General features: G+C 43.1%; 1 protein-coding gene across 4 annotated transcripts in view; it reads left to right on the forward strand.

The window, feature by feature from the left end:
* Positions 1-2,752: 2,752 nt before the first annotated feature.
* Positions 2,753-12,381, forward strand: part of LOC109864645 (bifunctional heparan sulfate N-deacetylase/N-sulfotransferase 1-like) — a 90,215-nt gene continuing 80,586 nt past the window's right edge. For all 4 annotated transcript variants that reach the window (XM_020452500.2, XM_031797741.1, XM_020452501.2 and 1 more), the window contains exon 1: positions 2,753-2,919. The gene's annotated coding sequence lies outside the window, so the exon portion shown is untranslated. The remainder of the gene's footprint in view (positions 2,920-12,381) is intronic.

Consider the following 12,381-nt stretch of genomic DNA (forward strand, 5'->3'; position numbering starts at 1 on the left):
ACTGTACAATCCCAGACTTTCAATTCAGGAAATATGTTGTTTGAAGTTCATGAAATGGTGAATTTTTTCATAAGAAATTATGGGTCATTATTTTGATGAATTTAAATTCATTTTCCAAACTGACTTGAGTAGTTGACGTCTAGGTTGAAGACATTGGTTGATCTTAACTCTGGACTTGGATGTTGTTCAGATAAAGGCAGTAATGCCCTCTCCTGCCGTGAACTGGCTCACCTATCACTGGGTATAGCAGTCTCCTGTGTTTTCACATGGCACAGGACAGCCACTGTCCCTCCCTCAGAACACATCAATATAGTTTTTAATTATGTACTCATCCGACAACCTCTGTTTATTTATCGATTGCCCCTGTGGCCAGGGCGGATTTTAAATGACTGATATACTCCCACATTTAGCCACAGGACACACATAGTATTGACTGAGGACTGCGTCTGCTTCATTTTGGGGAAGACAAAGACAATAAAGTTAACTGTCTCAGTGTTGGCTTCCTTGCCTGTCTTGGACTCCAAATGAGTTGTGTGGTGTTACCCCCCTTGCCCCCTGTCATAAGATCTGGGTGAGACAGGCAAATCTGTTTGAAGGACGGCTTCGTCCCGGGTTTAGCCCCTCCAAAATCAAATTACAGGCCACATGTGTCTCAAGGTCAGAGGACATAGATGTGTGGTGACTTTATTTCCCTGAAAACTGATCCTGAATCAGTTTTACATGATTTGCTTGTTCAGGGGGATGAAGGGTTTGGAATGAGACATCGGCGTTCAGACAGACACTTGTTGTTAGCCCCTCTCTGTTTTAGAGAGAAAGAAGAAGGGTGAAGCCATGGAAACATACAGTGTTTCCAGCTATTTATTTGCTTAACCTTCAACTTCAAATCTCCAATTGAAGTGGTCCTCATTAAATCTCGCATACAAGCAGTATGTTTGTTTTTTGGTCTAGTCTGTCTCTGTGTATATCAATGATGTTGCTCTTGCTGCGGGCGATTCCCTGATCCACCTCTACGCAGACGACACCATTCTATATACTTTCGGCCCGTCTTTGGACACTGTGCTATCTAACCTCCAAACAAGCTTCAATGCCATACAACACTCCTTCCGTGGCCTCCAACTGCTCTTAAACGCTAGTAAAACCAAATGCATGCTTTTCAACCGGTCGCTGCCTGCACCTGCATGCCCGACTAGCATCACCACCCTGGATGGTTCCGACCTAGAATATGTGGACGTCTATAAGTACCTAGGTGTCTGGCTAGACTGCAAACTCTCCTTCCAGACTCATATCAAACATCTCCAATCGAAAATCAAATCAAGAGTCGGCTTTCTATTCCGCAACAAAGCCTCCTTCACTCAAGCCGCCAAGCTTACCCTAGTAAAACTGACTATCCTACCGATCCTCGACTTCGGCGATGTCATCTACAAAATGGCTTCCAACACTCTACTCAGCAAACTGGATGCAGTCTATCACAGTGCCATCCGTTTTGTCACTAAAGCACCTTATACCACCCACCACTGCGACTTGTATGCTCTAGTCGGCTGGCCCTCGCTACATATTCGTCGCCAGACCCACTGGCTCCAGGTCATCTACAAGTCTATGCTAGGTAAAGCTCCGCCTTATCTCAGCTCACTGGTCACGATGGCAACACCCATCCGTAGCCCGCGCTCCAGCAGGTGTATCTCACTGATCATCCCTAAAGCCAACACCTCATTTGGCCGCCTTTCGTTCCAGTACTCTGCTGCCTGTGACTGGAACGAATTGCAAAAATCGCTGAAGTTGGAGACTTTTATCTCCCTCACCAACTTCAAACATCAGCTATCTGAGCAGCTAACCGATCGCTGCAGCTGTACATAGTCTATTGGTAAATAGCCCACCCTTTTCACCTACCTCATCCCCATACTGTTTTTATTTATTTACTTTTCTGCTCTTCTGCACACCAATAGCTCTACCTGTACATGACCATCTGATCATTTATCACTCCAGTGTTAATCTGCAAAATTGTAATTATTTGCCTCCCTCCTCATGCCTTTTGCACACATTGTATATAGACCCCCCCTTTGTTTTCTACTGTGTTATTGACTTGTTAATTGTTTACTCCATGTGTAACTCTTTGTTGTATGCTCACACTGCTATGCTTTATCTTGGCCAGGTCGCAGTTGCAAATGAGAACTTGTTCTCAACTAGCCTACCTGGTTAAATAAAGGTGAAATAAAATAAAAAATAAAAATAAAGTGTTGTCAGCAACCTTGACAGAGATCCACATAAAACATCCACATAAAACATGTTAAAAATAGCAGACTACTTATACTTATTATTACAGATTACATGTTAATCATAGGTCTGCCATGATGAATATTGAATAATGTTTGCACGAATGCCTCTTCGGTTGGGGTCTTCAATGGTCTGGAGAGCCTCTTGAAAGTAGTGGGGTGACAATGGTTTGAATTGTGTGATTACTATTTCAATGCAGACATAATCTCAGTACTTACTTGGCAAGCAGTACTTGAATGAATTTACAGTATATCACACATTTTCAACCAATGTATAAATGAATGAACAGGTAGAAACTATTTCTGAACTCCTTTTCATCCGTATCACTAAATAAACAAATTAAATATTGTGTGGACTACTGGACAGATTGTCCAGAAGATGAGCTAAATATGTAATTTAACTATTTATTTAATGAGATAACGCTGTAACCTGATTAGGGACAATTGATGCCGTGCTGGTGCCCCCTGTCGACCATTGTGGGGCAGTGTTGTATAGCTCTGCAGAAAGAGGGACATTCTGACATTTCTCTCATCAGACAAGTCTGCAAAAACGGGAGAACGGAGCCCGGTTACAGGGAAAGCGAGATGAGGCGTCGTGTTTGCTTTGGTTGAATCCAAGTATTAATTCTACCAGATGCCGATTGAGAAGGTGAGTGTGACAAAGTACATCGTTTTCTGGTGCAAATGTTTTGGTCAAGGCGAGCTGATCGCGGCTTAATCGTTCAACTACTAGCCTCGACTGGCTTGCTATCATCCACTCGCCTTGGCGCAGACTGAAAATGCAGCCACAGTTTTGGCCTGAATTTCCCATGAATTGAAAACGAAGCCCGGGTAATTACAGAGTTGAATCTCACAGCAGTTTTTGGCTATTCAATAGTGGTACCAATGAAGGCCATTTGTATGAATTCTAGTCTAAGTTTTCCGCCTGGAATTGTGTCCGGGTGTTTTAATATATACATCAAGCAAGTGAAGCCCCGTGATACAACTTCGCACGAGCAAGATATTAACTTATCATTGTAACTTTGTGGCCTGTGAGTATCGTTAGGATTGATTGTAACTGTTCAGTAAGTCTACTTACCATTCTGAATGAGTGTACAGACAGAATCTGAAAACACTGTCGAAGTGGGAAAACAACCTGCGGTTGTCTTCATCTTTTGCAATGTTGCTGATTGGAATTATGCGAGAAAAAGTGTACATATATTTCCTTATTTTTCTACCTAAAGATGGAGCACTTTGGACCACATTTTTTTCTGACTGCACCCAACAATTCATTTTTAATTCAATAACGTTTCACGTGACAGTGGAAAGTTGGTTATGTAGGCTATGTCCCGCTAGGACTGACTGATGTGGAGGGAAGGCAGTAGTGATTAGGCTGCTACATCGTTTGTCGAGTAGAGCCTTCCTTCAAAGTAGCCAACTTCAGTATCCACCCTTCATAGTTTTTGAGAAACTGTAGGCTACATAACATCATTATAGTGATGATATACATGCACATGACTAAGCAGTACAAAGATGTATATCCTACGTTTAGACATGTTTTTATACACACGTTTTCCTATTGAGGCAAATTCAGACAGTTTCCACATAGAGAAGTGCCAGTGGATTTTTTACGTTTGCTGCTGCTATGTGATCAAATCTCAGCAGAACTTCATCCTAATGTGCTGTTATAAAGGATATGCAAGGCTGTTATAAGCATGTTATAAACATGCTGCTGTGTAGACGAGAATGTAATGCTATTCATGGAAAGTTTAGGCTGATGGGAACCACAGTAGCCCCACAACATACCAGTTCTTGTATTTTTCCATGTCAGTGCCCCTCAAAGCCATGCTCAGTAGTGATGGGTCGTTCGCGAATGAGTCTGCTCTAAGAGCCGGCTCTTGTAGCTGAATGTTGGGAGCCGGCTTGCATATCAGGAGATCCAAATCTATTTATAAAAATATTTTACAAATTAAGATATGAATAATCAAAATATTTAAATGGATATAATTAACTAATTCAAAGAACAAAAAATAAATAAAGTAATATAGGCCTAAATGCTCAAGCTCACACATTCGTTCAGACTGTCTGCTCAGACTAACAGCCTCACCTGTTGTTCCTGTCAATCAGACACGCAGTGTCAACCAATGAACCAAAGATGCGTGAGGGAGGGCCGAGCCAACTCACTCACAGTCACTCACTTAGCAGCCGAGGAGAGAGGAAGGACAACTGTGAAAACAACAGCTGGAAAATTAGTCAGAAGCACAGTAGCATTTGGATGCATTTTAATAATGTAGACTATGTTAGAGCACAGTGTTGAATTTGCCAAAACAAAATCTCATATAAAGCTGGTTCTACGCACAACCTACACAGGCATATGCAAACTATGCACCCAACTGTGAAGCTAGCTGTAGCGGAGCTTCGAGAAACTAGCGGGCCTGCTAGTGATAGTGGTGGAGCCAGCACCTCCACACGCGGAGATGTATCCACTCAGTCAAGTAGGCCACCTCCGCGACCCACAGCAACGCAGGCTTCTATGGACCACTTTATGCCAAAGTCTATGTCTGTAGAAAAACAAGGCCAAATTGATATTGCATTGGCTAAAATGATTGTCACCAATTTCCAGCCTTTTTCGATCGTGGAGGACAGAGGTTTTAGAAATTATAGCAATAGTCTAAATCCAATGTACACAATTCCAAGCAGGAAAACCCTTTTAAAATCACTTATTCCACAACTGTACAAGAGCACACAGGCTTCAGTGTGGGAAAGAGTCCAAAAAGCTACTGCAGTTTGCCTTACCACTGACTGCTGGACATCAAGGGCAACCACTTCTTACATGTTGGTTACATGTCACTTCATTGAAGATCTTTCGATGTCTAGCTGTCTTCTGGACTACTTTGAGTTCAGCGACAGACACACCTCAGAGAACTTGTCAGAAGAACTGTCGAGAGTGGTCAGAGAATGTCAAGTAGATGGAAAAGTGGTCTGTTGTGTTAGCGACAATGCAGCTAACATAACCAAAGCCATGAAAATGTTTAAATAAACCCATCATCCATGTCTTGCCCACACAATCAACCTGATTGTAAGAGATGTTCTGAAGGTGATGAAGTCCACTGTGGACAAAGTGAAAGCAGCTGTGGAATACTGCCACAGGAGCACAGTAGATGCTGAACAACTAAAGTCTACACAACGTCAGATGGGGCTGCCTGAGCTGAGGCCTAAACAAGACTCCACTACCAGGTGGAATTCAACATTTTATATGTTGAATCGGTTTCTTGAGTCTAAGGATGCCATCATCTCTACCCTGGCCATTGTCAATGCACCTGTTGATGCTCTGACCCAAGAGGAATGGGAGGTGGTGGAGGTGTGCAGAGTCCTGGAACCCTTTGAGCAGGTCACTGTGGAGATTAGTGGAGAGAGGTACAGTAAGCAGTTATTACTACATCATTATTTAATCCAGTATTATATATGTGTATGAGCAGTAGATGCGAATGTAGTAGCAGTAGACAAAACATGAACCTGAACTAATAAGTTACTGTTCTCTCTTTTCAGCTATGTGGCAGCCTCAAAAATGATACTCCTGTGTAAGGGCCTGCAGCGAATCACAGCTAGCCTCCAGAGAGAAGCAAATGTGACCACATGTGACAGAGTTGATGGACACCCTATGTTCATCAATGGACAGACAGTTCAACAGAATGGAATATAATCACGTACTATCAGAAACCGCTGCACTTGACCCCAGGTTTAAGAAGTTATCCTTCAGTGATGCCAGAGAGATTGATTAGGCTCTTCAAAGAATAACCTCAGCAGCAGGGAGGGACAGCCCCAGCAGTCAGCTGGCTCAGGCACCAGGGCAACAGGAAGAAGAGGGATCAGATGGAGCAGAAGCACCAGCAGTAGTGACACAAACGTCTGCTGTTTGGATGCTGTTTGACGAGAGAGCAACTGGGGATGCAGCACGAAGGAACCCCTCAGTAGATGTCATAATGGATGTCTGATCTTATTTGGAGGAGCCCCTCTTCCAAAGATCTGCAGATCCTCTGAGCTGGTAGAAGAACAAGGCCTCTGTCTACCCACGGCTTACTAAAGTCATGACAGGAAGACTGCATAGTGGCCACATCCGTTCCCATCTGAGAGGGTCCGAAACGGGACAAATAATTACTGAGAGAAGAAACCGCATCAGCCCCTCAAGTCAGGCAGCTTGCATTTCTGAATGCAAATCTCTCATAAAAGCAAAATATGGTCAGCATTGCTGTGTGCTGCTGGTTATAACATGGCAATAAAGAAGAGAGAGAAAAGAGGGACCAGTTTCATGTTTTAAGTGAGATGCCGCAGTTTTGCACATTTGTATTTATTTTTCTTTGATATGGTGTGATTTTCTATTATTATGTTGTTCAGATTGTATTCGTTTTGAATTGTTACATTTATTTGCACTTTGTTTACATACATTAAAAAAGTTATACTTTAAATGCACATGTGTAATAGCATCCTTCTTTTTTACATTTATTTCAATTTGTGGGATGCTGCAGTTTTGCAAATTGTTATTTATTTTTATTTGATTTGGTGCAATATTCTATTATGCTGTTCAGATTGTATTAGTTTTGAATGGTTAGACTTATATGCACTTTGTTAAATTCAAATGTTTAATAGCATTATTTTTCATAACAAACCAATGCATTTTTAAATACATTGTGGTAAAGGTAGAGTATGATTTTCATTCAATAATTTAATTAGAATTGTTTTAACACCAATCATAGTCAAACTATCTCAAACGGTTCGACTTGAAAAAATACAAAACATATATATTTTTTAAATAGCCGTTTGGGAGCCAAAAGAGCCGTCACTTTTTGGTGAGCTGAGCCGAACGAGCCGGCTCACTGAAAAGAGACGGAACGCCCATCACTAGTGCTCAGTGTGTGTGAGGGGCCAACCCAGAACCCAGTCTATAGAATAAGAGGGGAACCAGGAAAACTTCCAATACATTAGGTCCACTGACCCTATCCTTCTTCCCCAGCACAAGACTGCTGGCGGCACCCATAGACATGCAGTGGCTGTTCCATAGTACTTCATCCTTTGACTTCTCCCTCTCCATTAGTTTGTCCGCTGTATGCTCTTTGGCCAATTGATTGTAAGGGATCGATTCATTAGATGTTTATATAGGATATTTATTCAGATTATATGTTGAAATTGGATTTCTTGGAAAAGATCAACGGAGTGGCATTCGGTACTGACTGGGAGAGTGTTGTAGAAGTAAACACATTTGGACAGTACAACTACAGCACAGCCCAGTATTAGTGATTCACCAGATCATATCAGTAAAACCTAGAGGAAAACCTTGAGAGTTGTTTGAATAAAAAAAGGCAGAGGTGGGACCAAGTCACTTATTCGAGTCACTAGTAAGTCTCAAGTCACAAGGTCAGAGTCTCAAGTCGAGTCCAAAGTAGAACGGGTCGAGTCAAGTCCAAGTCGTGCATTCTAAGAGCAAGTCAAGTCACAAGTTCAAATCAAGTAAAAAAAAAATCTTTATGCGCAATGTCTTGTTCAGCTACAAATCTTTGTATATTTATTGAGGGTACCAGACAGTCTTTTTCAGTCTTTTTCATCAACACTTTTTGATTATGTAATAATACATTTTAACAACAAATTCCAAATGCAAGCTTGATAAGTAAACTATCAATTTCAAGAAATGTTGACATAGCAAAAGACCAGTAGGTCTATGCTAATATTTGTTGCTTGCCCCATTGCTGGTGGGCATGCAAAGTAAACTATTAATATTCTTGATCACCCCAAAACATTTAAGCAGCATATTTATTGATGGCAATCCTCTCTCTCTCAAGAATTTGACGCTTGCACTGCACCTGATACTACACTGAAAAAAATCAAGGTTTTAAATGGATACTTTGAGTGTTCATTTAACTCTTGAATCAACACTAGAAATATTACTCAGAAAAAAATCTACACGTAAACACTGGCCAATTTGCTGTGTAATATGAAAGGGACACATCTGCAGGGATACTTCGTAATGCTGGCAATGATTCCCTTTATCTACTACCCCAGAGTCAGATGATCTCATGGATACCATTTCTATGCCTCTGTGTCCAGTATGAATAGCATGAGCGCTAACACTAGTTAGCGATTGCACTAGTGCTAGTTAGCAACTTCCTGCAAACTGCATGCAGAGACATACAAATGAGTTCATCTGACTCTGGGGTAGTAGATAAAGGGCATCATTGCCAACATTACGAAGGTTCTTAGGAGAACTCTTACCCGATAAACAACCTTTGAGTTAAGTGTGGGGTTCTTGACATCTACGGTTCTTCAGAATTCTAAAAGACTCTTGAAATGTATGGAAGCCTGCAGATGTGTCCCTTTCATAGCACACAGCAAATTGGCCAGTGTTAACTTGTTGCTTTGTGTGTAATACTTCTAGTGTTGATTCAAGAGTTAAATGAACACTCAGTGGTTTAACAGAACCCCAGTGTTGGTGTTAATATCAAGAGTTGAAACAAAACCACGCCCATCGTTATCATATTTCCCAGCATGCTCTATTGCAGGTCTAGAATTGTTTGTTTCAATATCTGTGTTTTTCCATGTACGTACATTGATTGATTAATTCATCTTATGCTACTCAAATATAAATAACAACCTTTTCTAAACTATTCCAATCTGCTACTTGGACTTATTGCACATGCTACTGAAATGGTTGTTCCAGTTTAAATTGTTTAGGAAGCCTCATATCTTAGTCTTCCTAACCCTGGCAGTCATTCTGAATGCAGGTTGCGGATGAATAAAAGTTGGATATCCCCACTCTGGCTGGATTCCAATAGGAATTACACATCACTTTGCAAGCCAGCACATACTGTATGTGACTTGCAAGCCTGATGTGGCCTGTAAACTATTGAGTTTCAGGCAATTGTATTAGTAGCAATGTTAATCGAAATTGTTAATTTTTAAAAAACTATTTTAAGAAATGCAACAGTTGAACAATTGATGAAAATACTCAACTTTTAGAATTTTTATATTTCATCAGAAATTGACTGAATTATAGCACATAAAACATTTCACAGGCACAGACATGGAGTTCAGGGATTCAATCTATTGTCAAATGTAAAACATGTTTTCTTAGAATGCACACACATATACATGTTCTTATTGTATCAGGTTTCTAAAATAATATTTTGTGTTCAAATAAAGAAAATGATGTGCCTAATTTGCATAAACACACTGGTTGTATTTTCATATATTAATACATTTACATAAAGGGGTGGGACAAGGCTGCAACCACTGCAAAAACATGCTCTGTCTACCCTACCTGCACTCACCTGCACCGTCTCGACTCCCTCATTAATTAAGCATTTCGCTACACCCGCAATAACATCTGCTAAATATGGGTATGTGACCAATACATGTTATTTGAATTACTGTTGTCACATTCTCTTGCATAATTCAATGTGTATCAAAAGCAGGATAACCTCAGATTAAAAATCAACATGCTGGCTCGAGATTACACCTAATATAAACATACTTTACATTGTTTGTGAGATCAGACATAATATCACTATAATCCGAGTGTTCATCTAAACGCGCATGTAAACATTTCAACTCTATTAAATTATAACTTTTTATAACTTTTTTAAATTCCACAAAATGAACACCCATCAAAAATAAAGTTCCCTTTCTTCTCTTTCTTGTGATGCAAGTGTTGATAAAGTGCGTTAAATCCCAGACGAAGCTTTAGCTTTCTTATAGGTTCAACGGAAAGACAATGTATTTTGAACACATTTCAACTGTTACCGGGGTGTGTTTGACTGGTCATTACAAACATTTCCACAGTCGTAACGTTGACGGGGGAAAAACGACAGGCACAAGCAAGAGTAGGAAAGAGTCGCAGGAGTAAAATGAAAGCAATCAATCCAGAGAGATTTATAAGTGACAAGTGGATTTTGCACCTTTCAAACACAGGAAATAGACGGCTGAAAAAGACAGTCCTTGGGTGGGCGGGGCATGCACGCTGCTAGTAATTAGGGTAAAAGTAGAAGGCTTTATAAAATATATGTATCGTCTTAAAGAATTTAATTTGAACGACAATCAATTCACTTAGGATCTCACTTGGTGAAGGCCACAAGACTGAAAATGAATGAATGCAACAACATGTCTCTGTCCCTAGCAAACACAGTCACGGGTGGTACTGGTAACTTTAAAATTCACGGAAAAGGCACCCTGGGATATATGCAAACAAGGGGGCTTTGACACCAAATTGGATTGAAGTGTTTTTCTGAACTCTGGTGCGTTTACCCCCTTAGTTCAGTCCGTTTTGTCACGATCGTCGTAATGAGCGGACCAAGGTGCAGCGGGAGTATAGTTCCACATATTTTTAATCTCCGTGAAACAAACAAAGCAATAATGAAACAACGAAACGTGAAGTCATGACGTGCACACAGGCAACTAAACACAAACAACATCCCACCACGCAAGGACCAAGCAGCGTGCCATGGAGGAGAATGTGTTTTGGACATGGGAGGAAATCATGGGAGGACACGAGACCCTTCCTTGGGAGGAGTCGCCAAGGAGCATGGAGGGACAGCGACAACGCCAGGGACCAAGAAACCCCAAGATTTGTTTGGGGGGAGGGCACGAGGGGTGGCCGGTCGAGCTGAGGAGAGTGCCAGAGCCCACCTGGGTGTCGATGGAACAATGTGAGGAAGGATACCGGAGAGAGGGGTTAGCAAGGAGTAGGCTGCAGCGCAGATGAGCTGAAGAGCGGGTCATCAGTCTGGTGCCATCTGTGCCGGCTCCGCACACAAGATCTCCAGTGCGCCTCCCCAGTCCGGTACGTCCTGTGCCAGCTCCCCGCACTCGCCCTGAAGTGTGTGTCACCAGTCCGGTACCACCTGTGCCGGCTCCACGCACTAGGCCTCCGGCGACGATTCACAGTCCAGAGCCTCCGGTGACGGTTCACAGTCCAGAGCCTCCGGCGACGGTTCACAGTCCAGAGCTTCCGGCGACGGTTCACAGTCCAGAGCTTCCGGCCACGGTTCACAGTCCAGAGCTTCCGGCCACGGTTCACAGTCCAGAGCTTCTGGCCACGGTTCACAGTCCAGAGCTTCTGGCCACGGTTCACAGTCCAGAGCTTCCGGCGACGGTTCACAGTCCAGAGCTTCTGGCCACGGTTCACAGTCCAGAGCTTCCGGCCACGGTTCACAGTCCAGAGCTTCTGGCCACGGTTCACAGTCCAGAGCTTCTGGCCACGGTTCACAGTCCAGAGCTTCCGGCGACGGTTCACAGTCCAGAGCTTCCGGCGACGGTTCACAGTCCAGAGCTTCTGGCCACGGTTCACAGTCCAGAGCTTCCGGCGACGGTTCACAGTCCAGAGCTTCTGGCCACGGTTCACAGTCCAGAGCTTCTGGCCACGGTTCACAGTCCAGAGCTTCCGGCGACGGTTCACAGTCCAGAGCTTCTGGCCACGGTTCACAGTCCAGAGCTTCCGGCCACGGTTCGCAGTCCAGAGCTTCTGGCCACGGTTCACAGTCCAGAGCTTCCGGCCACGGTTCACAGTCCAGAGCTTCTGGCCACGGTTCACAGTCCAGAGCTTCTGGCCACGGTTCACAGTCCAGAGCTTCCGGCGACGGTTCACAGTCCAGAGCTTCTGGCCACGGTTCACAGTCCAGAGCTTCTGGCCACGGTTCACAGTCCAGAGCTTCTGGCCACGGTTCACAGTCCAGAGCTTCTGGCCACGGTTCACAGCCCAGAGCTTCCGGCGACGGTTCACAGTCCAGAGCTTCTGGCCACGGTTCACAGTCCAGAGCTTCCGGCGACGTTTCACAGTCCGGAACCTCCAACTGCGGTCAACAGTCCGGAACCTCCAGCGACAGTCAACGGTCCGGGAACCTCCAGAGACGGTCAACAGTCCGGAACCTCATGCAGCATCATAATTTGATGTCCCTGAAATATTTTCTTGAGTAGCAGCTCATTTCTGAATGCATCGGATGCAGATTAGAGGGCTATACCAGGGATAATAGGCTACTGAATATACTCTAATCACATTGCATTTAGAGCGGCTATTGCATTGTTTCATCGCGCATGTTGTTTGTTTGAAGGTCAAAGCGAAAGTAATATGAAGATTGGGACACACGCG

The sequence above is a fragment of the Oncorhynchus kisutch genome, linkage group LG19 (genome assembly GCF_002021735.2).
Source record: "Oncorhynchus kisutch isolate 150728-3 linkage group LG19, Okis_V2, whole genome shotgun sequence".
Classification (NCBI taxonomy): Eukaryota; Metazoa; Chordata; class Actinopteri; order Salmoniformes; family Salmonidae; genus Oncorhynchus; species Oncorhynchus kisutch.